This window comes from Ornithorhynchus anatinus, chromosome 9 (genome assembly GCF_004115215.2).
Source record: "Ornithorhynchus anatinus isolate Pmale09 chromosome 9, mOrnAna1.pri.v4, whole genome shotgun sequence".
Taxonomy (NCBI): domain Eukaryota; kingdom Metazoa; phylum Chordata; class Mammalia; order Monotremata; family Ornithorhynchidae; genus Ornithorhynchus; species Ornithorhynchus anatinus.
In genome coordinates this window covers 10,161,446-10,188,096 of record NC_041736.1, presented here as the reverse complement: position 1 = coordinate 10,188,096, position 26,651 = coordinate 10,161,446, and the positions used below count along the sequence as shown (strand labels likewise).

The window sequence follows — 26,651 nt, the reverse complement described above, 5'->3', positions numbered from 1 at the left end:
TCTTTATAAACTTACTTGACATTCCTGTTTTAGAAATTGTTTTTCTTAAATTTCACTGGATTTGTAAGAAAAAAATAAAAGCATACGATCTGGCTTAGTGTAAAGATTCCGAGAGTAGGTTTTGGGAGACCTAGGTTCTAGTCCCAGCTCTGACACTTACCTGCTGTATTACCTTCAGCAAGTCAGTTTGCTTTTCTGTGCCTCAAATTCCACATCTGTAAAATGGGGATAGGATAACTGTCCTCCTTTCCTCTTGGATTATGAGCCCCATGTGGGTCAGGGACTGTGTCCCACCTGGTTACCTTGACTCTACCCACTGCCTAGCCCAATTTTAGTGTGTGGATGTGCTTAATAAATTTCATTATTTGATTATTCATGACCTGTCACCATATTCAATTACTAGTATTTAAGTAAAGATGCTTTCAAATTTTTTTTTTCTTAAGTATTCATGAGTATTAATTCATGGCTAATTCACATATTTTTGAGCTACATACATATTATTCTTTCATTGTCAGAATTTATTTGCAAATGAAAATTCATGTAATATGGACTACACTTTGTGTTATCTGAGCTGGACTGGTCCATAGGGAAATCCTGGTAGGTCATTGGCTATGTGCACCTCTTTGGATTGTGTTGCCTTATGTTTACTTCTTACTTAAAGGTTAGAGCAAACCAAGGGTCTTTTGGAACTAGTTAAGAAAGCAGTAGAAGAAGGATTTAATACATATTTTCAAGTCAAACCACCCCTGTAACCTTGAGGAATGTAATGTTTTAGTCTTTTAACTGGCCATGGCACATTTTGGTATATTATTAACAAGTAAAGACTGCTATAAATTGATAGTTTTAGGATTCACTCTTGCAAAGTATTTGAACTATGAAATTATCTTTATGAAATTATAACTCCATAATTTAAAGTAAAAAACGCACTCTTCACTCATTTCAGTCACTACCTGCAGTGGATGTGGAAAATACCACACTCTGCCTATTTACTGTATAAAGACATATTTTAAGTCAGGGTTATTTGTGGATAATATGTCCTGATTCAGTACAATCTTGGATTTTAGTAGCGACCTTCACTCTAGCATCCCAGGGGTGCTTCACAATCAGGAAAGTTAAAATTAGCACTGGTAGCACAAAAACCTGCTCAAACAATCACTTTAAAAATGCTGAGTAAAACAAATTACTTTTAAGGTTAGATTTAAAATCACCAGCAATGTTTTTTCCTGAACTGACAACGTGATCCAATTCTGAGAGGGTTAAAGCTTTACCCATGACTTAGATAATCAGGAATGGTAAAAAGGCCCGCTTCTACATATAGCAACAAGTTCAGGAGAATCGATCTAGGGAACAAATGATTTACAAGTTAGAAGTGCCATTTTATTATGAATGTATTGCTTAACAGGGGACCAGTAATTTGATTAGAATAAGAGAGATGGAAAGAATCCATTTAACAGGGTGCCAAGCTGACGGCTGTTGTAATAACACAGACAGAAATCCGTAGTAGAAGGAATTGATCCATTTCTGATCTGACTCAAGATACTAAAATAATAAACTCTTTATTAAAAGCATAAAATGAAGCATTGGCTTGTCTATGGGTTCATGGGTCTGTTAAATTACTTTTTAGATAAAGAAAGCATAAGATTTTTTTTTTGGTGAACTTCTTGAGGAAAGATTTGGAGTTTCCAATGGGCTGGATTCTCCTTTTGGCCAAGGTATTCTTTGGAGAACTGGTTCTAAAGGCAGTTAGTAGCTGAGTCAGAAGTTAGGAAAGAAGCCTACCATTGGCAGTGAATATGGTTGTGACAGATTCCCAAGAAATCAGTCAGTCAGTGGTATTTATTGACCGGTTCCTGCGAGCAGAGCACTCTAATTAGGGAGAGTATAATAAAGTAGACATGATCCTTCTCCTCAAGAATCTTAGAATCTAGCGATTTGTAAACCCTCACTTTATATAGGTGCAAAATAGCTAAACAACCCAGAATATGTCAGTGGTGACAACAAAAGCTGCCACTGCAAATTCCCGATTTTTGAGATTTGATCAGTGGCTAGATAGGCCTTGCACTTTTCTTTTCAATGGTCTTTGTTATGAAGCATTTACCTACGTGCCAGACAGTGTACTAAGTGTTGGGATAGATAGATACAATATACTCAAGTTGGACACCATCTCCATCCCACACGGGGCTCACAATCTAAGTAGGAAGGAATAGGATATAATCCCTGTTTTGCAGATGAGGGAATTGAGGCATAGAGAAGCATTGTGGCTCAGTGGAAAGAGCATGGGCTTGGGAGTCAGAGAACATGGGTTCTAATCCCAGCTCTACCACTTGTCAGCTGTGTGACTTTGGGCAAGTCACTTCTCTGGGCCTCAGTTACCTCATCTGTAAAATGGGGATGAAGACTGTGAGCCCCATGAGGGACAACCTGATCACCTTGTATCCCCCCAGCGCTTATAACAGTGCTTTGCACATAGTAAACGCTTAACAAATACCAACATTATTATTATTATTATTATTGTTGTTATTGACTTGCCTGAGGTCAAACAGAAAGCAGTTGAAGGAACTGGGATTGGACCCCAGGTTGCCTGACTCCCAAGCCAGTGCTCTCTCCACAAGGCCACACGACTTTTCTTTCTGTCTGGGCCTGTTTCATGTAGGTGGTAATATTAGTTGCATGAGTGCAGTGTTCTGCACACAGTAAGCGCTCAGTAAATACGATTGAATGAATGAAATTAAGCACATCTACTTAGTCATGGTGTATACTCTATTGCCTCTTAGGAGACATTTCTAAACGGAATTATTTATTTTTCCATTATTCATTATTAACAAAGGAGAGTATTATCCTGTATCTACTTGAAAAGTTCATGGGCCAGGCCACTTGAACTTCCAAAGGTTTGAAAAATTTTCCACAACATGACCACCATTGAAAGATGTGCAACAGCAGCAAAAAGAAAAAGACTGGTCAAACAAAGGATCATGTTAAAAAGGGTCTTTACTTCCATCCCTCACCTCCACTCTCTTTTCCTCCTCCTCCTCCTCTTCACGTATCTGGAATTTTGGGGACCCAGACATCTAGAGGAGGACAAAATCTGTCCGAATTTGCCCAAATCTGACTGGGTTTGGTTTTGTGCCACCTCATCTTGGCCCCAGAGATTCAGGTCATGTAGGACTCATAGATGGAAAATGAATGCCTGTGCAAAACTCTAAGCGGTATGGTATATTGTTGAGCAGGAATGAAAAATCAAATCAAAAATCAAAAATTCACATTCATCATCTTCAAAAATATTGCCTCGGTGGTATTCCATTCCATAATGCACATTCAGAAATAGCGGCAAGGGCACAGACTCATCTAATCAATCAATAATTGGTATTTATTGAGCACTTACTGTGTGCAGAGTACTGTAGGAAGTTTTTGGGGGAAGTCCAAAACAGTAGAGTTGGTAGTATCATCTTTGCTCACAAGGAGCTTACAGTCTACATGGGGAGACAGACATTAAAATAGCTACAGATAGGGGAAATAAAGTAAAAGAATATGTACATAAGTTGGGTGAGTATTGAAGTGTTTAACGAGTACACAGCCAAGGGTATAATTTTTTGCAGAGGGCGGGGTCAAGGGAAAATGAGGGCTTAGTTAGGGAAGGTCTTTTGGAAAAGTTGGGATTTTAGGAGGGTTTTGAAGGTGGGGAGAATGGTGGACTGTTAGATATGAAGGGGATGAGAGAGGATGCGGGCATGGGGTTGGCGTCAGGATAGGTAAAATTGCGATACAGTGAATAGATTGGTGTTAGTGGAGTGAAGTTTGTAGATTGGGTCGTAGATCAGTGAGGTGAGGGAGGAGGCAGAGAACTGGCTGAGTGTTCTAATGCCAATGGTAAAGAGTTTCTGTTTGAGTAGGTAGATGGGTAACCATTGGAGGTCTTTGAGGAGTGGGGAGATGTGGATTGAACATTTTTTGCAGAAAAATGATCTGGGCAGCAGCATGAAGCATGTACTACAGAGGAGAGAGGCAGAGGGGTCAGCAAAAGGGCTGATGCAGTAGTCCAGGTGGTATATAAGTGTTTGGATCAGCATGTTAGCAGTTTGGATGGAGAGGAAAGAGAAGATTCTAGAGTTGTTATGAAGGTAGAACGGACAGATTTTTCATGAAATATTGCATGGGTGGGTTGAATGAGAGAGGTGAGTTGATAATGCCGGGATTATAGGCCCCTGAGACAGAGAAGGAGGTGGTGGTATTCCAGTGATAGGCAAGTCACAGGAAGGGCAGGGTATGGGTGGGAAGATGAAAAGTTCTGTTTCGGATATCTAGAGCAAAGAATTTGTTTTACACAGAAAAAAATTCCTAATCCCTGGAAATTGGGTAAATTTAAGTAAACTCCTTGGGCAGGGGTCGTGTTTTCCAACTGTTGTATTGTTCCCTTCCAAATACTTAGTAAGGTGCACACACTAAATGCTTACTAAAGTATAATTGATCAATTGAGTGTTACCTGAATCATCACAAAATTGTAATTATGTTGAATGGGTTAATTTTGCTAGTCCACAGAAACTATTCAGAAGTATAAACTAAAGGTAAGTGAGTACTAGGCCCTCAGTAATCAATCAGTGATATTTCTGGAGCACTTATGTGCAGAACACTGTATTAAGCACTTGGAAGAGCACAATACAGCAGAATTGGCAGGCATGATCCCTGCCGATAACGAGTTTACAATCAGTGGAAATGACAAGACTTTGCCCATGCTTTAATGAAGCTTGTGGTCTAATGGGAGAAATGATATGTGCAAAGGCCCAGAGAGAGGTAAATCTTTTGAAAGAGGCAGGAAATAGATTTGGTGAAAGTGGAGGACACAAGTTTGTGGGGAAAGCAGTGGTGAATTAAAACAGGGAATACTGCAAAAGGGCCTTCAAGCCCATTTTCAGGTATTAATTGGATGTGAATTAGCCAGTCAGTATGCTCAGTTTTGCCATGAGTTTTGGCATGATAATGTTAGGAAATTAGGAGGTGGTCATTGAATAATGAGTCTGCGTAAATAAACTGTGACCCAGTGTCAGAAGAAACAGTTTGTGAGCATGCATTTGTACGCATGAGGGTGTGTGTGCAAAGGTGGACATGGTGAGTGAGAGCTACAGTGTGAGTTTTCTGTTAAGGTCGGGTTTTGCAAGATTACAGCCTCCATGTTGGAGGAGAACTGAGTGGACCTGTTGAAGTTCAGGGTGGGGACCATTTGGGTGGAGAGGAAGAGGCAGACATGAAAAATATTTCGGAGACTAATTTTATTTCTAGTAGTTCTAATCCCAGCTCTGCCACTTGTCTGCTGCATGACCTCGGGCAAGTCACTTCAGTTCTCTGGGCCTCAGTTACCTGATCTGTAAAATGGGGATTAAGACTGTGAGCCCTATTTAGGATAGTGACTGTGTCCAATCTGATGAACTTGCATCCACTGCAGCACTTAGTGCAGTGTCTGAAACATAGCAAGTGCTTAACAAATACCATTAAAAAAAGAACCATTAGGGTATAGCTGTAGGCTGAATGTAAATGTTAAAAGAGAGTGAGAAGCTATGAGGCATCAAAGATGATCCCACGATTGGGAGCTTCTGGTGTAGTGATGATGATGATCTTGTCAACACAGAGGGGGAAGTTAGGAGGAGGACAGGATTTGGATTCCATTCTTAAAAGTACATCCGTAACTTTAGAAGGTGTTTAGCACTTTCAGGCATCTCAGGGGCCAGTTAATGATGTGAAAATGTAAGGCACCTTTTGGGGCCTTTTCACTTAAAAAGAAAATTCCTTGTTAATCATTTTAGCGTCCTTTATTTTTTGGCTTTAAAAATGGCATATTCGTTAATAAATTACTTTGACATAAATGTTGGCCATGACTTATGTGGGTTATGTTTGAGAAGGACTAACTGATCTAATTTCAGAAAAGGTTATGACCTGTTTTTAGACCTGAAAACATAAAAAGGTGTTCCTGAGATACTTGTTTACCTACTTTTCTTTCTCAAGACAGAAAAATAGGCTGCAGGAACACTTTAAAGTTTTCTTTGATAAAAAGAAAGTATAGCTCATTTTAGAAAGTTAAAAGATTTTTAGTTTAATCCAAATGCGTTGATATTTTTAGTTTAAAATTCTATATTTTGCTAAAACTGCACGTTTTAATTTTCTAAATTATGTGAAAGTTTAGGATATTCTTGGTACTGCTTTGTTTTCTCACTTATTGGGGTTGACTGCTTTTGGAGCAGAATGGAACCATGTTGGGCCAGAGACAGGAGTTCAAAGGAGCATTCTGTGAACATTCCGTTTCAAGAAAATTGGACAGCATCCAAAAGGATCGCTGATTTCAGGGCCCTTTAAGCCTGCTATTAGGCTGGTGGAAAGAGCACATGTCTGGGAATCAGAAGATCTGGGTTCTAGTCCTGTTGGTTCAAGTGTGGGAATCCCAAATGGGGCAATTACCATCAGTGGTAAAAGGTTTCTGACTGAAAAACCATGTAGTGCATTCTGTGAAATGGCTAGGCCCCACAGGAATCCTAACAATAGGTGTATATTGTCGGTGATGAAGACCATAGTGAAGACCAAGATAACTGTTTGCTCAGTAATTCACAACATCAGTATTCTGTTGTGATCCCTTTTGTTGTAAATGGGTCCTACATACTAAAACCTTTGTGTGCCCTTTCAGTGGGCAGACTGCCCACTCGTTCATTACTCTCCGTGCCCCAGCGGGATCACGACAGGCAAGGATGGGAGGATGCAAGCGACACTGAGCAAACCAGGCTATTGCTAAAAATCAATTCAAGTGACTTGCTGAAGGTCACACAACAGGCAAGAGGCAGACCCGGGATTAGAACCCAGGTCATCTGACACCCAGGTCTGTACTCATTCCACTATGCCATGCCTTGATTGATTCTATTTATTGCTATTGTTCTAATGAGATGTTCATCCCCTTGATTCTATTTATTGCTATTGTTTTTGTCTGTCTCCCCCGATTAGACTGTAAGCCCGTCTATGGGCAGGGACTGTCTTTATATGTTGCCGATTTGTACATTCCAAGCGCTTAGTACAGTGCTCTGCACATAGTAAGCGCTCAATAAATACTATTGAATGAATGAATGAATGCTACTTCCTTACGACCCACCTTAGTGAAAGAAATCTCCAGAAGCAGCCACTTTATCAACAGGGAAGGGAGGGGATAAAATGTAAAGTTAGTAGCCTGTTTATGGGGTAGGGTAAGTGCTGGGGTAGATATAACCTGATCAAGTTGGACACAGACCGTGTCCGACTGGGGCTCACAATCTTAATCCCCATTTTACAGATGAGGTAATTGAGTGAGGTACAGAGAAGTGAAGTGACTTGCCCAAGGTCACACAGACAAGTGACAGATCTGGGATTAGAACACAGGTCCTTCTGAGTCCCAGGCCTGTGCTTTTTCTTTTAGGTCACCTTCTCAGGTTCACTGTAATATGGTGATATTGTTGAAACCATTGAATTAAAAAAAATAGTTGTAAATGCTGAAACATGTAAATCTTATTTCCATTAAAAAGGTCTGCTAGTTCTTTCACTCCAAACTCATTAGCTTGTGCTCTGTTTTCTCAAAGACATCTTGTCTTATTTTGTTTTGCACTGTTTTTGCTTCTCAGCTCATAAGGCCAAAGTTGCATAATCTGGCAATAATATTTGATCAATATTTGCTATTGAAAACCTTGGTGTACAGTTTACCTGGAGCAGATTTTACGTAATTTCAGCCTTCAAATTTTTTGGCTGTTATGATTGATTCCAGAGGACAGTCATCAGCATAGAGAAGCATCTTGGATGTCTAATGGTCTTATAGACTTTCAGCTGGACTGGAAGGATTTTTTGGAAATCCAGAAATTTCCAATACTACTACTAATTGTGGTAATTTAAGCACTTACTATATGCCAAGCACTATACTAAGTGCTGGGGTAAATAGAAGATAATCACATCTAAGTAGGAGGAAGAACAGGTAATGAATACCAATTTTGTAAATGAAGGAACTGAGGCACAGAGAAGTTAATGACTTGCCCAACCAGGTCATGTCAGCAGGTAAGTGGCAGAACTAGAATTAGAACCTAAGTCCTCTGACATTCAGGCTTAAAATTGTCTCTTTTCTCTAGGCCATCCTGCTCTCAAATAGAATTGAAATTATGAAATTTGTTACTCAGTCACACTGAAAGACATTGGGTAGAACAAGGTACCAAATTACCAGTGAAATAGGCAGGATGAAATGAAAATAAACAAAAAATGAGTTACTTATAGTAGAACAATTAAAGGATGGAGTTAATGTAAACCACGTCAAAGACAATTGAATTGTTTCCTGAAAATTTCCAAATATAGCCTGGGAAATAGTGAGAAACCTTGAATTTTAAAGAGAAGAACATTCTGCTTTGAATTTCTTTTTCTAGTTTATGGAAGTTTAAATTCTAAGAACTGTTTAACAGTTTGGCAGAGTATGAATTGAATGTTTTTTTCAGATAACTGAATCACATGCGTAACAAGCCAAGCACTTAGTTCAGAGCTCTCCACACAGTAAGGACTCAATAAATGCCACTGATTTGATTGACATGGAAGATTATCTCCAATATAGATAGATAATAGAAAATTATTTTAGAGAAAAGGATCATTCATATTGGCCCAAGCAGAAAGAAGTAATGAATCCAGTTCTTTTTGATTCTCAAGGCCTTTCAAGTCTGCTTCTCTTTACCCTCTATTCTTTTTCTTTATATCTTCTCTTCTGCCCCCTCTGCCTCTCATGTCTCTCCTCTTTCAACTCTCCATTTAAGTGGCCACAACACTGAGTATCAAAATGGGAAACAGCGTGGCCTAGTGGATTAAGCACGGGCCTGGGAGCCAGAGGACCTTAGTTCTAATCCAGAGTCCACTTAACTCCTTTGTGCCTCGCTTTCCTCAACTCCAAAATGGAGATTCAATTCCTGTTCTACCTCCTACGTACATTGTGAGCCCCATGTGAGACAGGGTCTGTGTCCCACCTGCTTACGTTGCATTTACCCAGCGCTTAGTATAGTGGTTGGCAATAGTACGCACTGAATAAATACCACAAATATATATTGAGTACTACTGTGTGTAGAGCAATGCTTTAAGCACTTAGGAAAGTACAACGTAATAGAGTTGGTAAACACAACCCCTGCCCACAAAGAACTTACAGTCTGAAGTGAGACAGACATTTTAATGAGGAGAAATACTACAGCAAAATATATATTTTCATAAGTACTGTGGGACTGGGGTGACTATCATTTTAAGTATGCTCATCAATTATCTTAATCCAAAAAAACCCACCTTTCCTCTGATTTCACTTTAGGCATCATAGCTGAAAAACATCCCATCCTGGGCCTTTGCTGAGGCTGCAGTTGGGCTACTGGCAAAATTAAGTTTCATAACTTGTATTTCCAACACCCCTAGATGGATCAAGGATGCTCTGACTTTATGTTGACAGAATCCGTTTAAGCATCTTAGGTAGGCAGGCAAGTGGATGTCTATTTGGCTGCAGTACTAGCCAACAGGTTTCAAAGCAGACATCTACTCTCTAGGCAATTATGTATTTTAAACGTTTACCTGCATGAAGTAAGCCCTGATGAGAACCAGATAAGGAAAAAACAGCTATTACTATCAATCATGAACGGCCTTGGTTAGTGTAATTATTCAAGTGGTTCAGTATTGCCCAGGCCAGTCTCTTATTAAATCATCCTTTTACTCCTTACGCCTAGGGACAATGTAAATCTACTCAAAGAATTGGATGCTCTGCGAATGAATGGAATAAAGCTTGTTGCCAATTTGGAAAGTTGCCGGCTTTCAGATATTTTAAGTAGCAGCAGACCATTAGGCAAATATGTCTCATCTCCCTTTGAACAATGCTCAGTACATTACCAATATTCAAATATTAACTATTGAGGAGTGAATTGTTAATATAGACACAACACATTAGCGTTTCATTGATTTCTTGAACTGACCTTTGGGTTCTTATTAATACCTTAGCTTCTACTGCTACTTTGGTTCATAGTCCGATGGCCCAGCTAGCACGATTTAAGAATTATTGTCTTTGAAAGAAACTCAGGAAAGTGACTTCTCATTGGATTGTTATTGATGTAAGCTAGAATTTCTCCAACCTTCCTGAAGTCTTGGGCCTGCCTCTACCTGAAAATGTGCATGATAGCGTAGGGTTAAATATCATATGAAACTACACAAGATTTTGTGTGGTTGCTACTTCTAATCTAGCCACTTTCTAGAATGCTCAATGCTAATAGGGCTGAAGATAAGTTCTTTTTGGCTCTTCTCTAGATGGTAGTATAGAAGCAACATTATACCGTGCAAGTGTCAGGCATGTGGGTTCCACTATGTCCTAGATTTCAGGATTTGGGTAAATTTAGCTCAGGTGTATGCAACTATCGTTAAATTAGCAGGGGCAGTGTAGACAAACACTTGTTGCTTGTTATTTGTTCCCCTGAAAACCTTTGAGTACTGCCACAGGTAGGCATTTTCTTCAGCACTGAATTTCCTTGATTTTATTTCTGGTACCTGGATAAGCATCAGTTTAGCATCACTTCCACCCCACCCCCCTTCCTGACTCTTGCTCCAAACCAAAAAAAAAACAAAAACAAAACCCAAACCCCAGGTCCAGGTTTTAAGGGAATCATTAAGAAAGCTTTTACAAATTAAGGAAAAAAAAAATCAAAAACGTATTTTCTGCTTCACTTTAGAGATTTAAAATGAGGCACAAAAACAATCTATCACGGAATATAAAAATTCACCCTTTTAGAACATGTGCAACACCTGCAGATTTAATTATATCTTTACTTAGTATAATAACAATAATTATAACTGACTAAGAAACTAAGAATAATAAGCTTGGTTAACAGAGTTTTAAGTGTTTGTGATAAGCATACCAGTTTTTAATAGAAGACAGAAGGCAATTATGGCTCTTAAACAATTAAAGTTTTAATTTTTCACCCTATTTGTACATTTATTGAAAAAACTATTTGATAAAATCAAAGTTCTGATGTCTCTTTTCTAAATGAGTTATGAGCAACTGAGGAAAAGAAATTTTCAGAGCAAGCCTATATTTTAATAATTAGTAAAAAAAAGTTTGATTTAATTTGAAATATCCCTATTAAAAGCACAATTTATAAATACTGTAATGTTGATTCATTGGCACATGTGCTTTGAATTATGACTTTTAAAAACTAGAAACTACAGGAGATTTTGTTATTGAAAAATACCAATTAGCACCATAGGAAAATCTCAGGATCAGAGGAAATCAGAAATATCTTTTAAATGGTTAATGTTTCTGTCTCTATGGTTTACAAATCATGACCAGGAATCACAGTTAAATATCCAACAGTTTTAGGAAGTCTCTGAACGTATTCAAGTTCATGGGCACTTTGGCTCAGTTTTTCTAGTGTGGGGATAACGAGCAGCTTACTTGAATTACAAGAGTTCTAAGATTCTTTGAACTCCATGAAAGAAGATTCTTCCTAAGTACATATGTTGCCTTATAAAATAAACATTAAAATCATTTGGAGAGAAGTTACTGCTCTTCATAGTGTTAGTGAAAACCAGTGGGATACTTCCCCTTCCATGTACCTCAAGGGCTTTGTAGAAACAAGAGTGCATCTGAGGCTCAAAACAGTTTTAACCAAGAATCCACCTAGAGCTGCACAACCCAACTAAGAGTCAGACTGGTGAGGGTTTTTTTAAAAAATATATTTGTTAAAGCACTTAATATGTGCTAGGTACTGTACGAAGCTCTGGGATAGATACAAGCTAACCAGGTTGGACACAGTCAATGGCCTGCATGAGGCTCACAGTAATAATTCCCATTTTCAGATGAGGTAAATGAAGCACAGAGAAGTTAAGTGACTTGCCCAAGGTCACACAGTGAGAAAACTGAGATTAGAACCCAGGCTTTTCTGACTTGCAGGCCCATGCTTTATCCACTAGATGAGGTTGCTTCTCAGCATGTCTTTCCCCAGCATTTTCCCAAGGTTACATAATTGGCCTTTTCCACACTTCCATGTATTTTTTTTTCCTACTCATGGATTTGCATGCTGGAAAGCTGGGCACTTGGAAACGTGGACTATTGCTGGAAGGCTGCAGGAAGGATCAGAGCAGCTTAGGAGGGCAATTGTGGTGTTCAAATCATTGACTACAGTGAGCATTAGGATATGAGAGGCTTTTCTGTCACAGTTTTGACCTGCCTTTGGAACCTAAAGAAACTGTTCACTTTGAGACAAAAATAATGTGTGCATATGTGGAGAGATTCACATGCTGTTTAAGTTAACAAGGATGATTATTCCCAGCAAAACAGATACTGATATCGATAACTAGAGCTGATTGTGGCTGTTCGCCTAAAAGGGCTAAAGAACAGACTTTGATAGTGTATTGTCAGGCAATGATTAGCATTTGTGAGTAAGAATAAGTGGTTTATTAAGCTTTACTGTACAGATGGCACCTGGGAAGATTCAGACGTAAATTAATTTTCTGTAATATTTAATTGTTAAAGGCAACCGGTTTTGTCTATTTGATATTGGTAAGGAATCTTCAAAAGGCAGAGAATTTGCACTGGTGAATGCTCTTATAGACCAACATCTAGGCATTTTTCCCATATTGTTTCATTAGTATTTTCAAGTTTTCCAAGTTGCTGGTTTGGAGTACTGGTATGTTCTGCCTACGATAATGTTGAGTATCCTGTAGTTTTTCTCTATTTCATTAATCGTGCTTCACTTTGAAATCTACATTGCTGTACATTTTTTAGGTTTCAGAATTTTCTGAATACACCTGGCTTGAATTATATTGGTAAACCAAGAGGAATTCCCGGAAAGCTGTCGACTTTGAGTTCTTTTTATGCAATTCAGTGAAAATAAAAAATGGTACATTAGAGGGAAGCTTAAATGCCTATCAGTTGAATAAAGCACGGGCTTATAAGCCTTTAGAGGGGATATATGTATCATCTGTTTTAGATGTATTACAGAGGTGATGTCAAGGTGAAAGCAGACTTGCAGAATGGTTGGAAATCATTGATATTCTGACTCCGAGGCTGTAAATGGCTCTGTGGCAGATGGAGTCTTTGTCAAGGAAGAAAAATGGCAGCTTTGGAGCATCATAGATGTTTTTGCTAGCAGCTCAGCTCCCAGGCTGTGACCTTCTAGTATTCAGGAGTTTCTCCTGTGCTTTAATAAATTGCCCTCACCTTTTATTCCCTAAAAGTAGATAAATAGTAGTCATCATAATTCAGTACCAAATTGAGGTGTTTCATTATAAAGAAACATAAACATGTTTTATTACCTAGATTTTTAAGAAGTAAGCTTTTAAGGGTGCTTGCATTTCTCAATAAGATAAGTGGCAGAAATATTTTCAAGTTTCTTGAAAGATTTAGTGAAAGAATGCAACTTTTCATGCTATTTGTCACCTTTTAAACTACATATTTTTATGCAAATAAGGGACCGTAAATTTGGAAGGAACATATTTTTACGTTGAATTCTGTCAGAAGAACTACAGGCAGTTAATTAATGTAAGCAAAGTTTAGAATACTACAGAAATCATAGATGGCTCTCCAAGGCAGTTGTGGAGTATGATTATTTGAAAATTTAGAGAATTGCTTTTACTTTTTGCAGTGTTTGCTTACAGTAGGCTTTTGAAAATTGTTCTTTCTTACCGAAGCAGGTTCAAGAGCCCTTACCGTAGAAGATGCTTTCCATATTTCTTTGTCTAGAAAATAGTTTTATCTTTAAATTTTTTTCAGGCTACTGGGTAGAGTTATTTTATGTCTTGCTGTAAGGTTATATTTCATATACATAAGACATTACCAAATCTCATGCGGTAGAGCCAACTCGCGGGCTTGTGTTGTAGTTAGAAGCATTTTAAAAAAATGGTTTTCTTTATTGTTTGAAACCATATTTATATGTTTATTTTATTACATACTTTAAGGCTAACTATGACATTGGAGTGCTAATGTGCTTTAGTACATGTAATGGAATTTTTTTGCATGATACAAAGAGACTCTATGGCCCCAAGAGTGTATAACATCATGTAGAAGATGTTCAATTGGACAGTTGACCTATATTGAAGAGTCATAAGTCATTATTAAAATTCAAAGTGGAGGCATTTCCCAACTCTAACCTATGAAAGCCACTTGGCAATTGTTAAAGTTATAGAAAGCAATCACGGTTCATCACTGAACAAAATGACCCTTTGCTTTTCAGGGTCAAGGTTGCTGCATTAGAATATCTCTTTCAACAATCGGGTTGTAGTCCTTGCTGGAGAAGTAATCTGACTACAATCAAAAGAGACCGTAAGAGATTTAATTTATCTGACTTAAAATAAACCAAATTTGTTAAAAAGTGAACTGATTTGTTAGGATGAGGTGTCATCTTTTACAGCCTTTCCCTGAAAATGCATCAGTAGATTTATGTTAAAAATCTATAGGGTTATTACAGACTTCTTGATTGAGAGAAAGAAGGAAGCAGGGTAGAGCTGATACCTCCTTGATTCATGGAATCATTTTAGGGGAAGGTCACTAATGGTCAAAGTGGGTTCTTTCAGGATAATCTATGGTTCATGAGAAATAACATCATAAGTGAAATCTTTGAACATGAAGTCCAACCATGCTTTAAGCCTACTGGAAGATGGATGGGTAAATATTTGTCCATATTTCATTCATCACATATTTCAGTAAGAATTATTTCAGACTCATGATTAAAAATGTTATGTCAGAACATGTGTCTTCACCTCACATTTTGGGTAGAACACAGTAGCCGAATTAGAGGGCCTTCTTCCAACAATAGATGTTCCAGGATCGAGTGCAGTGTGGTATTGGAAGAAACAGTTGTGTGCATTCTCACGGCATTGAATGTGAGATCAACACTACAACATGAGTTTTCCTTGATACAAGATTCTGTAAGCACATAATCCATTATTCCTGGAGATCTGGATATGATATTAGACATATATACAAAACCTAAATGAAACACATCTTCACATGTGTGCAGTGTAATAATAAAAAAGTAGTTCAAATAATCTGAGGGCTCCACCTTGCAGAAGAAGGTGACAGCATCCTCAGGTGGACCTGTGGGAGAAATTTCCATAAAGAGCTTGTCTAGATGGGAATTTAAAGGAAGTGAAGTAGGGCAATAGGGAAGAGGCCTGGTTGTTAGGATGGAGGCTCCTCTCAATTTTCTTCAAGGTCCTTCCTGAACCTCCCTCCTCCCAACCCCACCCCCAGCCCAAGGTTGGAGGAGGAGATGGGAGATATAGCTCTTTCAGGTAGAGCAGCTGGATGAATGTGATTGGTCTGATGCCTGCGCAGGAGGTTCTGATCAACAAATAACACCTTTGTTCAGTTAATACAGCAGGTGGTCTGAAAATATCAGGTACAGTGTTTTCCCACAACCATATAATCATACATTTAGGTTATGGTTAGAGCACCACTTTCGTGCAGGGCTAATGACTTTTGAAATTCTGATCCGATTATATTTTTTCAGAGAATGGTGGAAATAGATTACTAGGTATTTTGGGGATAATAGTAAGCTGACCAATATGATTTTACTCTTGTCAATTTCAGTAGCCATTGCAATTTAACATATTCTTTCTTGGAAGGCTAATCAGTAAGAAGAACACTGGTTTCCTTGGGCATTTTTTTCAACATTCTTCAAGTTTTTCCAGCATATTTAGCTGCATTGTAGTAATAACATGACTTCTGAACTTCTTAGCTAGGTCTGTAAGAACTGCAAAAAGAGTATTCTCAAAGAATATCTAATATGGAGTTTGTTTTTAGGACTGCATCGTGGTTCATGTTGCAATTTGTGATTATGCAGTTTGTTCTTTAAAGCTAGATCACCCACTACAAAATAAAAATGAAAGCCGTACTTTTCTTGCAGTTGACTGTTGGATTTAGTAGTATTATCATTTTCTTAAAAATTATTAGAGCTATGAATTAGGGAACAGTTATGCATCACAAAAGGTGAGACTGTAAATTTTATCAATTTTACAGGTGAATTTAAAATCTAATTTGGGTAATCAAAGAACCAAGAGGATAGATAGCTATTTAGTACTACATAGGTTGTATTCATAATGAATTATATAACCTGGGAAAATATTGACCATTTCATTTAAGAAAGAGAGTGTTAAATAGTGTTGTAGATTTAGATAGTGCTTTGGGTGCCTTTGTTGAAAGGGAGAATCAGGATACTTGAGTAGCCAAAAGTAAAAGAGTTTGGTAAAAATAATTATTTAGAATCACACTTAGATACTAGAATCGTATATTTAAAAAGTACAGGGTGATTGATAGTGGAAAAAAATTTGATACGATTTTCCCCTATTGTGTGTAAATCAGATATCACCTGAAATTTTTTAAAGTAACTCTCATCTTGGCAGGCACTAAAACAAACCTATTATTTCATGTAATACTTCTCAATAGATAAAAGTAAATAAGGAATTAGGTCATTTCAAGGTGAGTGCCATTATTTTAAAAATAAGCATTTATTTTTATTTCCTTATTGATTAACTTTTAGATAAGAACTAACCCAGCTATAAAAGTTTTTAAATAGGATTAATGTTCCAACAGTGACACATCCTCATTAGACATATTTCAATAATTTTCTACAGAAATAAACCTCCTTTGTTTCTGAAACTAGCGCCCATTGATTTTTTTTTCCAAAGGTACATTAACAATGCTGATAGAACCAGCACAATTAGGATTTACATTTTTTAAAATGTGGTAAATGTAAAGCAGTACACTACAGTATTAACAGTATTGAATAATTTTGCCATATTGAAGCAGTGAAACCTAAAGGACAGAATATTGAAAGGTCGAGAAAAATGAGAGAAAGAACAAACGATGCAAAAAGAAAATGACACTGAGGTCTTGGTTTAATACATATGTATTCCAGGTTGATGGTTGATTTCATTAGCAAATCTCATTGTTATGCAATGTCTGTTCTTCTGCAGCAAAATGAATATTGTATTCTCACAGGCTGTGTGTGTCTATTTTATGTTGAGAGATAAATGAAAGGATATACATTTACAGCTTCAGTTGACTATTTTTTTAGAAAAGAAAAAGGAACATAAGTGGAACTGTTTTCTCTTTTATTGTGAAATCTATCTTGAGCATATCTAGGTTTTTATATTATGGATGTGTTTTCCTGTCTAGGGCCCCCAAAATAGAAAATGATGATGATAATAGTATTTTAATCATTAGACCATTTTACCAACTGTAAATTTAGAAATACAATATGATGAAATCTTTTGATTGCTAGTCAGGTGTAGACAGGTAGTTAATACTAAATTATGTTATATCTACAAATTACCAATTAACTAATGTAGCTTTGCCTGTAGCCCACTGTATATTTACTTTTCCAAGTAGCTAGAAAACAATCCTAAATAAAGAGCTTATTTGTATATGCTCTTATAAGTATATCTCTCATCTCTCATTATCTTAGATGTAAATTCTTGTACTCCAGAAATGATGTTCATTTTAATAGGATCAGGAATTTAGGTGGTTGGTAAAAGTCTATTGAGCCCTCTATATCATGGTTGTCAAGTTAAATATGGCCTAAATTAAAGATGACCATTTGGTGATTGTTCATGCATCTGCCGGAAATGAATTAGTAATTTTAGTTTATCTATTAGTAGGATTCACAGTATTGGCTTTATTCATGGTCATATTTTGGGAGTAGCTCAAAAAGCTAAGGATTTTTTTTTAAATAGAATTTTTCGCATTTTAAAAACTGTCAATCCAAGTAGAGGAAGTTTTATGATTATTGCTAGTATGGAAGAGTTTCCCTGCCATTTTCCTTGGTATTCTTCTGTAACTGCATGGAAAATGTAGGGCTGAAACGTCTGAGACAATGATTTTAACCTTTTTTTTATGGTGAGTTAATCTAAAATGTTTTTCAAACAGCAACATAAGTCAGGGTTGTGTTGACTAATATTTGATTAGGGAATTTGCCCAGTGAAATCTGAAGTAGGTTTTGGGTGGCAATGAAATGGAATTGGGAGGAAAGGAGTGCTTGGGCCTGTGCTTTGGAACAGAAATGGTTAGTTGTCTTGGAAAGGGCTACTCTTGTTGAGGCCCTCCGTGGAACCCTGACCAACAAAGAAGGAAAGGAAGAAAGGTGGGCTTCCTTTTCAGTCCATTGCATATATATTTGTATTACTCTTGAAAGCCTTTTAACTGTGGAAGGTTGGCCCATTCAGGAGAGAAGCAACCTGGCTTAGCGGCAAGAGCATGGGCTTGGGAATCGGAGGTCGTGAGTTCTAAACCCGGCTCCGCCACTTGTCAGCTGTGTGACTTTGGGCAAATCACTTAACTTCTGTGCCTCAGTTACCTCATCTGTAAAATGGGGATTAAGACTGTGAGCCACATGTGGGACAACCTGATTACCTTGTATCTGCCCCAGTGCTTAGAAAAGTGCTTGACACATAGTAAGTGCATAACAGATACCATCATTATTATTATTATTCTCAGTCCAGGCCAAGATGAACAGGACAGTAATGTGCTGCTGCAGAATTGTGATTGTGGTTGTGTCCTGTCTTCTGAACAGGTTTAAAATATCTTTATTATTATTAAGCTTGATGTTCAGGTTAAACTGTGATCAACACGTGGTTATTGACTGAAAAAGGCTCAACCTGCTCTAGTTCAACTCATTTGCCAGGCTGAAACCCACCTCCTTTTTAATCCATAACTGAGTAGGCAATGTAAATAAGCCTGTATGATCACTACTAGGAATATTAGTAGAATCCAGCCTATGTCATCAGTTTAGAAGAAACCTATCTGCTTATCTCTAAATTTCTGCCCATTTAATCTTGAGGCTAGCAAAGGTGATAGCTAGAAGTTGGCCACTAGCTGAATCCACACAGTTTTCAGAGCACCCATATTCAGTGCTGTAATAAAAACTTTTGTGAGATTCATTCATTCATTGTCATATTTATTGAGAGCTTACTGTGGAGATGATGTCCTCTTGGCCCTAGTCTTTATCTCTGTTTGACAGGGGTTTTTTACTTGCCATCTTTATTTATTGGGGCATGTGATGCAATTCTCCCAGGCTTCTGTAGGTAGGATGAAGGCAAACAGAAACCTGATTCCAGTAATACAATTTTTATGTTTAGGAAAATGTTTCTTCAATGACCAAGTCTTTACAAGCTCTTTGTATAAGTACGTGTTGGGCTTAGATAACTGCTTATTTACAATAAAGGAAAAAAGTACCAACCAAAAACCCACCCAGAAATACATTCACACATGCACATGTACAAAAAATATTCACTAAAAGTAATTTTAAAATGGAAAGGTTAAGCATTTTGTCTTTCAAAAGGAACCATCATTGCTTTTCAGGCAGCCTTTTCCCACAGTTAATTTCATTTTATCCTGATTAAATAAACTATATTAAAATCATGTTGTTTCCAACAGCATATAATTTGTAGGCTAGCCAGCCTGGAGCTCATAATGGAAGGGCAAGAAAATTTATTCTATACAAATTAATATGAAGATCAGTAAACTTTCAGACAGTGTCCTTGAATGAATTTTCAAGAAATACGTTTTGAGCCTGATTTAGAAGAGAAAAAAATTTGAGGTACAAGTACATTTCTTTTTGATAGTTTTAGATGGAAGCTTTCACTTTTCCAAGGCAAACCAATTTTAAAAACTCATTGTTGAAAAGCCTGCTGATCACAGCTTCTTTAGAGTTCAGGCAAAAATGATGAAGTTACAAAAGGAACAGTTGATTAGGTTTAATGATTACATTTTGGGGTGTGGCAATTCAGAAACTTCTCCTTTTCTCTGTCTTTTGAAAGCATCTGAAATTTACCCACCCCCAGGAAAGTAGAGCTATATTTCTTGTCATTTAAGTATGCCTTGCAATTATTATTTGTAATTTGATTTTTGATATCAAGCCCTTTATTCTTGTCCCATTGTAAAAACGTTCGTATAATTGAGTGCACATTATGATGGGTAACTGCAGCTATCTTTAAGTGAACCTTTAAGATATCATTTACAGGAATGAAATAGTGAGTTTCCTTGCCCAGTGTGAAGAGGAAAAGCACCTTTTTCACGAGTAATCTTTATTGCCTTTGTGCTGATGTTAGTAGAGTAAATGATTACAGACTGTACTTGAATCACAGACTTTACCTGGTTCAGTTTTGGTCACGTGTGAAGCATTCAGGGTTACTGGTGATCTAAGGGCTTCTACCTGCCTTTCAGTTTGTTTACCAGGAAATCAAGATGTGTAAACTGCAGGAAGTACTATTTGACCCTCTCCGACAGTATCTCATTACAATAATTGCTAATCTCTGAATAAGACAGCCATGTTTTGTGAGTAACTGAGAGAGGTTGTGTAAGATTTTTAGGTGTTTCTACTTACACAGCGCTTGGATTATGTTTTCACGAGAGCGTTTGAGAGCAGACATCTGGTGACCTTTGGGGTCAGCAAAGCTGGAGCACAACAGTGTGTGTGTGTTCTTTCATTCATCTTAACTGAGAAATATCACGGCTTGTTGTTTGGGAGTGCTGTCACTGCTCTGTAGCGAAGGGATAATGGCTACTTCCTGATTAAATCCACTATCCACAGTAAGCTGCTAATGTTATACTGTATGTCTTTCTTTATTGTACAGGCGAGAGTGTTCTAGATTATCTGCACTTCTTACCAGGGAATTACCAGTTGTGTATGTTATAAATAGAGATGGAAATAAAAGCCTACAATTAGAGTTGAAACTTTACTATTTTAAGTTAAAAGATTATTTTTTTCTTAAATGAGGAAGTAGCTGTACATATGGATGTTATATGCAACTGAAACTTGTACTAACACATTTTTTCCTGGATTATGAAAGGAATTTTAAGAGCTAAAATCTTAAATTGTATCAGCTGTCATCCTCCTAATCCTATATAACTTTATGGACTCAAAGCATTAAAGAGTAAAAGACAAGTTCATTTTAAATAAATATATATGTATCGATATATGTATATTAAACCATATCTTTTCCAAACACTAAGTAAACATTAGCAATTTTATTGTTTCATGCATGAGAATATTTAGAGAACAATTTCATTCAGTCAAGCCATTTTACCTGCCATATTGCTCCTTCTTGTACCTATTTTAGAAAAACAATTTCTGTTAATAGTTTGTTTTTCTTTGGGTTAATAGTAATGAAAGATTTAACTCCTCTAAAACTCAGTTGCCAGAGATAGAAAAGGAGTAATGAGTTTCAAGTTTTAATACTAGAGCTGACTCTCTGGTTATTGTTTTAAGAAAATCTCTGCCTCAGTTTTCCCACCTACAGAATTCTACTTTAATTGTATGTTGTGAGAATAAATTCAAATTTGTAGACATTCACTGTAAATCCAAAAATTAATAATGTGCATTAAGGCATGTTAAATTCAGGGTTGATCTGTAGAGGAAAAAGCTTTGAAGATAACAAGTAAAGGAAGGTTTGAGTGTGTCTAAGAGCAGCAGAAAAAGTGAACACAAACAGACCATGAGTCATCAATGGGGCTGTGCTGCTAAAAAGAAGTATAAGGCTGGAATGCATCAGTATAAAATTGGGAATCATTTAAGTAATCATCAGGTGAGGCCTGGGAATTTAGAAGATCAGTAAATGTAAGCGAATGCTTACGAGAAGCAGCCTGGCCCAGAGAATGGAGCACAGGCCGGAGAGTTAGAAGGACCTAGATTATAATCCTGGCTCTGGCATTTGTCTGCTGTAAATCCTTAACAAGTCACTTAACTTCTCTGAGCCTTGGATTACCTCATTTATAAAATACTGTGAGATCACCGTGGGACATGGGGACTATTTCCAACCCGATTAGCTTGTAGATCCCAGCAGTAAGTACAGTGCTTGGCACATCATAGCACTTGACAAATGCCATAAAAAGGGTGTTGGGCTTATTTGGTTTGTTGAAAAGCAGATTTTAGGTATTTCGACAAATACAACATTGTTGTATTGAGTGGTTCTTAAGAAAGGTTCTCGAACAGAAGATTGTGACCTGCCATCTCTCCTGAAGGATTTTTTTTTTTTTTTACAGTGTTTAAGTGTTTACTATGTCAGGCACTGTTTTAAGCGCTGGAATAGATACAAATTAATCAGTTTAGTCATGGTCCCTGTTCCACATGGGGCTCACAATCTAAGTTGGAGGCAGATCCGAATGTACAGTTTGTTAGACACCACAGAGTTTCTTGACAGATATGTTAAAGCGTTGGAGTGGCTCACCCAGGACCTTTGAGGAATTTACCTTTTGTTGAATTGTCTGAAAGCAAGCTTCTCAGCTGACAGATAGTACCAAGGATTAAAACAAAATAAATGCAGCTAGTTTGACTCACTACATGTCTGAGGCCAGCCCAGTTCAAATAGAACTAGCGACCCGCATATCGGTAGTCTTACCAGACCAACCTGTGGGAAGTTGAGATTGGAGTCAGTTAGTTTTAAGAAGAGGATATTAAGAATGTCAGCTCTGTGTTGTATGAAGAAATGCATGAGACTGTGAGGTCCTTGTGAGCAGGGAACATATATACCAGCTCAGCTCTCCATGCTCTCCCATGTACAGCACACTGGAAGCACTTGAAAATACAATTGAGTAGGTGCCACCGTTGTCAAAGTGTCCAGAATAAGAGCCAGGACTGTTCTGTAACCAGTAGTCTCAAAAATCAGCATCCCCCCTCTTTTTTCATCCCTTTTCTCTCTTGTCTACCAATCCCACCCCAGCTTACCCCTCCTGCTTTGACTGTGGCCCACCGCACTCTCCCATAAGGGAAAATAGTATAATGGCAGAAGGCACATTGGTGGCTTCCCTACTAAGAGAAATCAGCTGTACTGCAGTTTACCGAGCTTGTCTGTGTAGCAAAGTTGTGCTTTGGGCCAGGTAAGTAAATTTTGCGTTTATGTGTGCGTGAGTACAAGTTGCTATTCTTAACAGTGCAGATTTGGTATGAATATTGTGTACATTAAATATAGTATCTGTAGAGGTGTATAAATGGATGTTTATAGCTTGAGGTTGGCTGATGGAAGTGAAGTCTTTGAACCAAACCTATCTGGACAAAAATCCAGTCTAGACTGGACTAGTTTCAGGCACAAAATGATTCATGTGGCTGTTTCGGTGCTTTGCACTTTACTCAATGTGTTTTATTTGGGATATTTTCAGTATGGTAGAATAACAGACAGAGCTCCCGTCCAGTTCTAAGAGACTATAATATCACTCATCTAAATCAACTCCAGCCTGAAAAAAGAGTGGTGGAAAGCAAACACCATTCATTCATTCAACCATATTTATTGAGTGCTTACTGTGTGCAAAGCACTGTACCAAGTGCTTGGGAGAGTACAGAATAACAATAAACAGACAAATTCCCACCCATAATGAGCTCACAGTCTAGACAGGGAGAACACAATCCCGAACTACCCTGTTAATGAACCCCCTTTCTGGTAATTTTCTAGTAACTTCAAAGTCAATTGAAAGATTTAGGGTTCTTAGAGGAGAGAGACTGGTGTTTATCCCCGGTGTAACTTTAGAAGTATGAACTAAAAACTTCTTTACATTTAAAAAAAAAACCCAGAACCTACATTCCTAAGGATACTCAAAGGTGCCATAAAAAAAGGCATAACCAGGCGTCATCTTGAAGCTTGTCTCCAATTTATAATTAATTATGGTATCAACTTTTTAACACCTGATGGTTAAAATCCTTCAGGCCTTGAACAAGACCTCAGGATTTTCCTTTGGGGCTGCAAAGACTCAAAATAGTGGTTTCTGGCTTGTTATTCTTTGAAGCCTGAAACCTCCCTGTGGTTATCTCCCCTAAAATTTCTGACCCCTGTCCACATCCACTCTCAAAATGAGAAGTGGGCGCATGTGCAAAAGATAAATTACTTTTGCCATGGTTGCTTCATGAATTTTTCATGATAAGCATAAACATAGAGCATAAGCATAAAGCATAGAGAAGCAGCGTGGCTCAGTGGAAAGAGCATGGGCTTTGGAGTCAGAGGTCATGAGTTTGAATCCCAGCTCTGCCACTTGTCAGCTGTGTGACTGTGGGCAAGTCACTTAACTTCTCTGTGCCTCAGTTACCTCATCTGTAAAATGGGGATTAAGACTGAGCCCCACGTGGGACATCCTGATTCCCCTGTGTCTACCCCAGCGCTTAGAACAGTGCTCGGCACATAGTAAGCACTTAACAAATACCAACATTATTATTATTATTATTATTATTAAACATCGTTTTCCTAAGAACTCTCATTTTAACTCAGCCATATGTCGGAAATTTTATATTTTAATAATTACAGTTAAAATTGGAATGCTTAACATTGCACCTGTGCTAGTTAGGTGTGGAAAAACTACATGTAAGAGAAGCAGCAGCTTTATAGGTAGAGGAGCAGCGTGGCCTAGTGGATAGAGTACAGGCTTGGGAGCCAGAAGGACTTGGCTTCTAATTACTGCTCCACCACTTGTGTGCCGGGTGACCGTGGGCAAATCACTTAACTTCTCTGTGCTCAATTACCTCATCTGTAAAATGGGGATTAAAGACTGTGAACCCCAAGTGGGACATGAACTGCGTCCAATCCGATTAGCTGTGTGTATCCCAGTGCTTATTATAGTGCCTGGCACATATAGTAATCACTTAAAAAATGCCATAAAAAATAACTACTATTCAATAATGTTAGCGTAATTTTTACATTCAGATTATTTTCTGCCTCCCTTCAGTAGGGGGATCCAGAAACATAATGGCAGTTAGAAACTTTTCTCTCAGTGTTGTGAGATCCTGTTTGTTTCCTCTTTTGGTGGAAATATTTCTTCAAGTTCAGAGCAGTGAATAGAGTAGGCTGCATCTGCCAGTTCCTTAAGCTACCAATAAAGGGAAAGAATAGGAAAAGAATATTGCTCAGAATTATTGCATATTTAATGTACTCCGTACTAGATTTTAAAGAATCTCTGTGGCCTTCACATCTTCCATCAGCATTTCGTTAATTGCTTTTGGAGACATCTTAGTCATTTTGGTAAGTGATTTCTTTTTTGCTGCAATTTTGCTCTAACTTAATATTTTACAAATATCAAAGGAAATCATTAGGGCCTCTCAGGGCTCTTCTTTTTTTAAGGGTCCCTTTCTTATGGGGCTGACTGGGACTTGGAAACTAAATGAAGGCAAGGGCAATAGGGTGAATAAAATTTCTTAATAATATTGGTCCTTGGTGTGGGAGAAGGAAGGAAAACCCTGAACAACTGTTTCTGGCAGGGACGGGGCATCGTGTTTGTGTGTGTGTGTGTGTGTGTGTGTGTGTGTGTGTATAAAAGTGTATATGTATATACATCAAATCCTGATCCTGCTCACCACACCACAGACTTGTATCTTCTACCATAGTCATTATTTATGTTCTTCTTAACTTTGACTAAAGAAATTCCTCTTTTCTTTGCAAACCCTACTGAAAATCCTCCTCCATTAATGCTTCTTGGACTAACCTAATGTGACTAAATATTGCAGTTACAGCAGATATCTCGCAACATATGTTTAGGTTTGTAAAAAGTTTTGTGGGGGAGAGGTGTGTGTTTATGTATGCCTTTGCCCCAGTACTTATTTTCTAAATCAGTTTCAATACTTTGCCTACCTTTAATGTGGCTATGTGGTAGTAATCCTGAAGCCCCCTTTAGATTGTTAGCTCCTTGAGTCTACTACAAGATCATGCCTTATTTTTTTTTCCTTAATTTGGATTCCGTGCTCAGCATGCTGGACTCTCCATGCGGATTATTGAATGATTGAAATAATCTGATGCAGAAGTATTCCTTTTGGACTGCTATGCATATATTTCTCCTCCCTTCTTTGTACTTTCAGAGGTGTGAGTCCAAAATGCTTTGAAAGTACAGCCCAGGAGAAATGTATTTTTTTCTTGTCATGTCAATAAAAAAAAAAGTTTCAAGAAGATTTTGTCAGTTAACTGAAATGGGAATCACATGGTTGGAGAACCCCAGATTACTCAGTGGAAATTCACCTTAAAGAGCCAGACAGTACAATTGTAATAGTTCACCAGGGAATGAGTCCATGAATGGTTACTTTAAAGATCATTTTAATGAATTGTTATCATACCTAGACTTTTCATGTGTTTGCCTTCATCTGAATCTTTTCTTTAATAACTTGCTAGTGAAACTGGATATAGAGTAAAAAGGATATTGAAAACTTTTGAAAATTGTCTACTGGGGGTGAAGGAGGAAGGGAAGGAAGTCCCTGGATATAATTCTGCAGAAAGTTTAACTCAGCCAGAAGTAAATTGAAGGTAAATTTCTTAGATTTTATTAACATCCTTAAGTTCATATAGAACCTCTTTCTCCCCATTGTTTTGACCAAAAACACTGAAAATCTTGGGTAGTTTTCTTGTGATTCTATTGAATTCATATCCAAAGTGAAAGATAAGTGATATGAATCTTTGTGAAATTAAAAAGGGAAATTGAAAAAAGCAACAATTTGCATAAACCGTATTGTCTTCTGTCTGCACTACTGCTGGTTAATTGGAAAGTTTGAAATTTACTGGAGTCCAGTAATAAAACCATTAGGTTGTAGATTAATATTGGTATCCCACTGCCACGTTTAGACTGATTTTAGACAGAGGAGAAATGAGTAAAAAATGGAAAAGAAAATAAATTCTTGGAATAAATTTCAAATTTGTATGAATAG

General features: G+C 37.6%; 1 protein-coding gene across 8 annotated transcripts in view; it reads left to right on the top strand.

The window, feature by feature from the left end:
- The window catches only part of BAZ2B (bromodomain adjacent to zinc finger domain 2B), a 211,816-nt gene that overhangs the window by 46,826 nt on the left and 138,339 nt on the right, over nucleotides 1-26,651 (top strand). For 2 of the 8 annotated variants that reach the window (XM_039913148.1, XM_039913150.1), the window contains exon 3: nucleotides 14,220-14,308. The exons of the other annotated variants lie outside the window; for them this stretch is intronic. The gene's annotated coding sequence lies outside the window, so the exon portion shown is untranslated. The remainder of the gene's footprint in view (nucleotides 1-14,219; nucleotides 14,309-26,651) is intronic. 8 annotated transcript variants of the gene reach the window in all.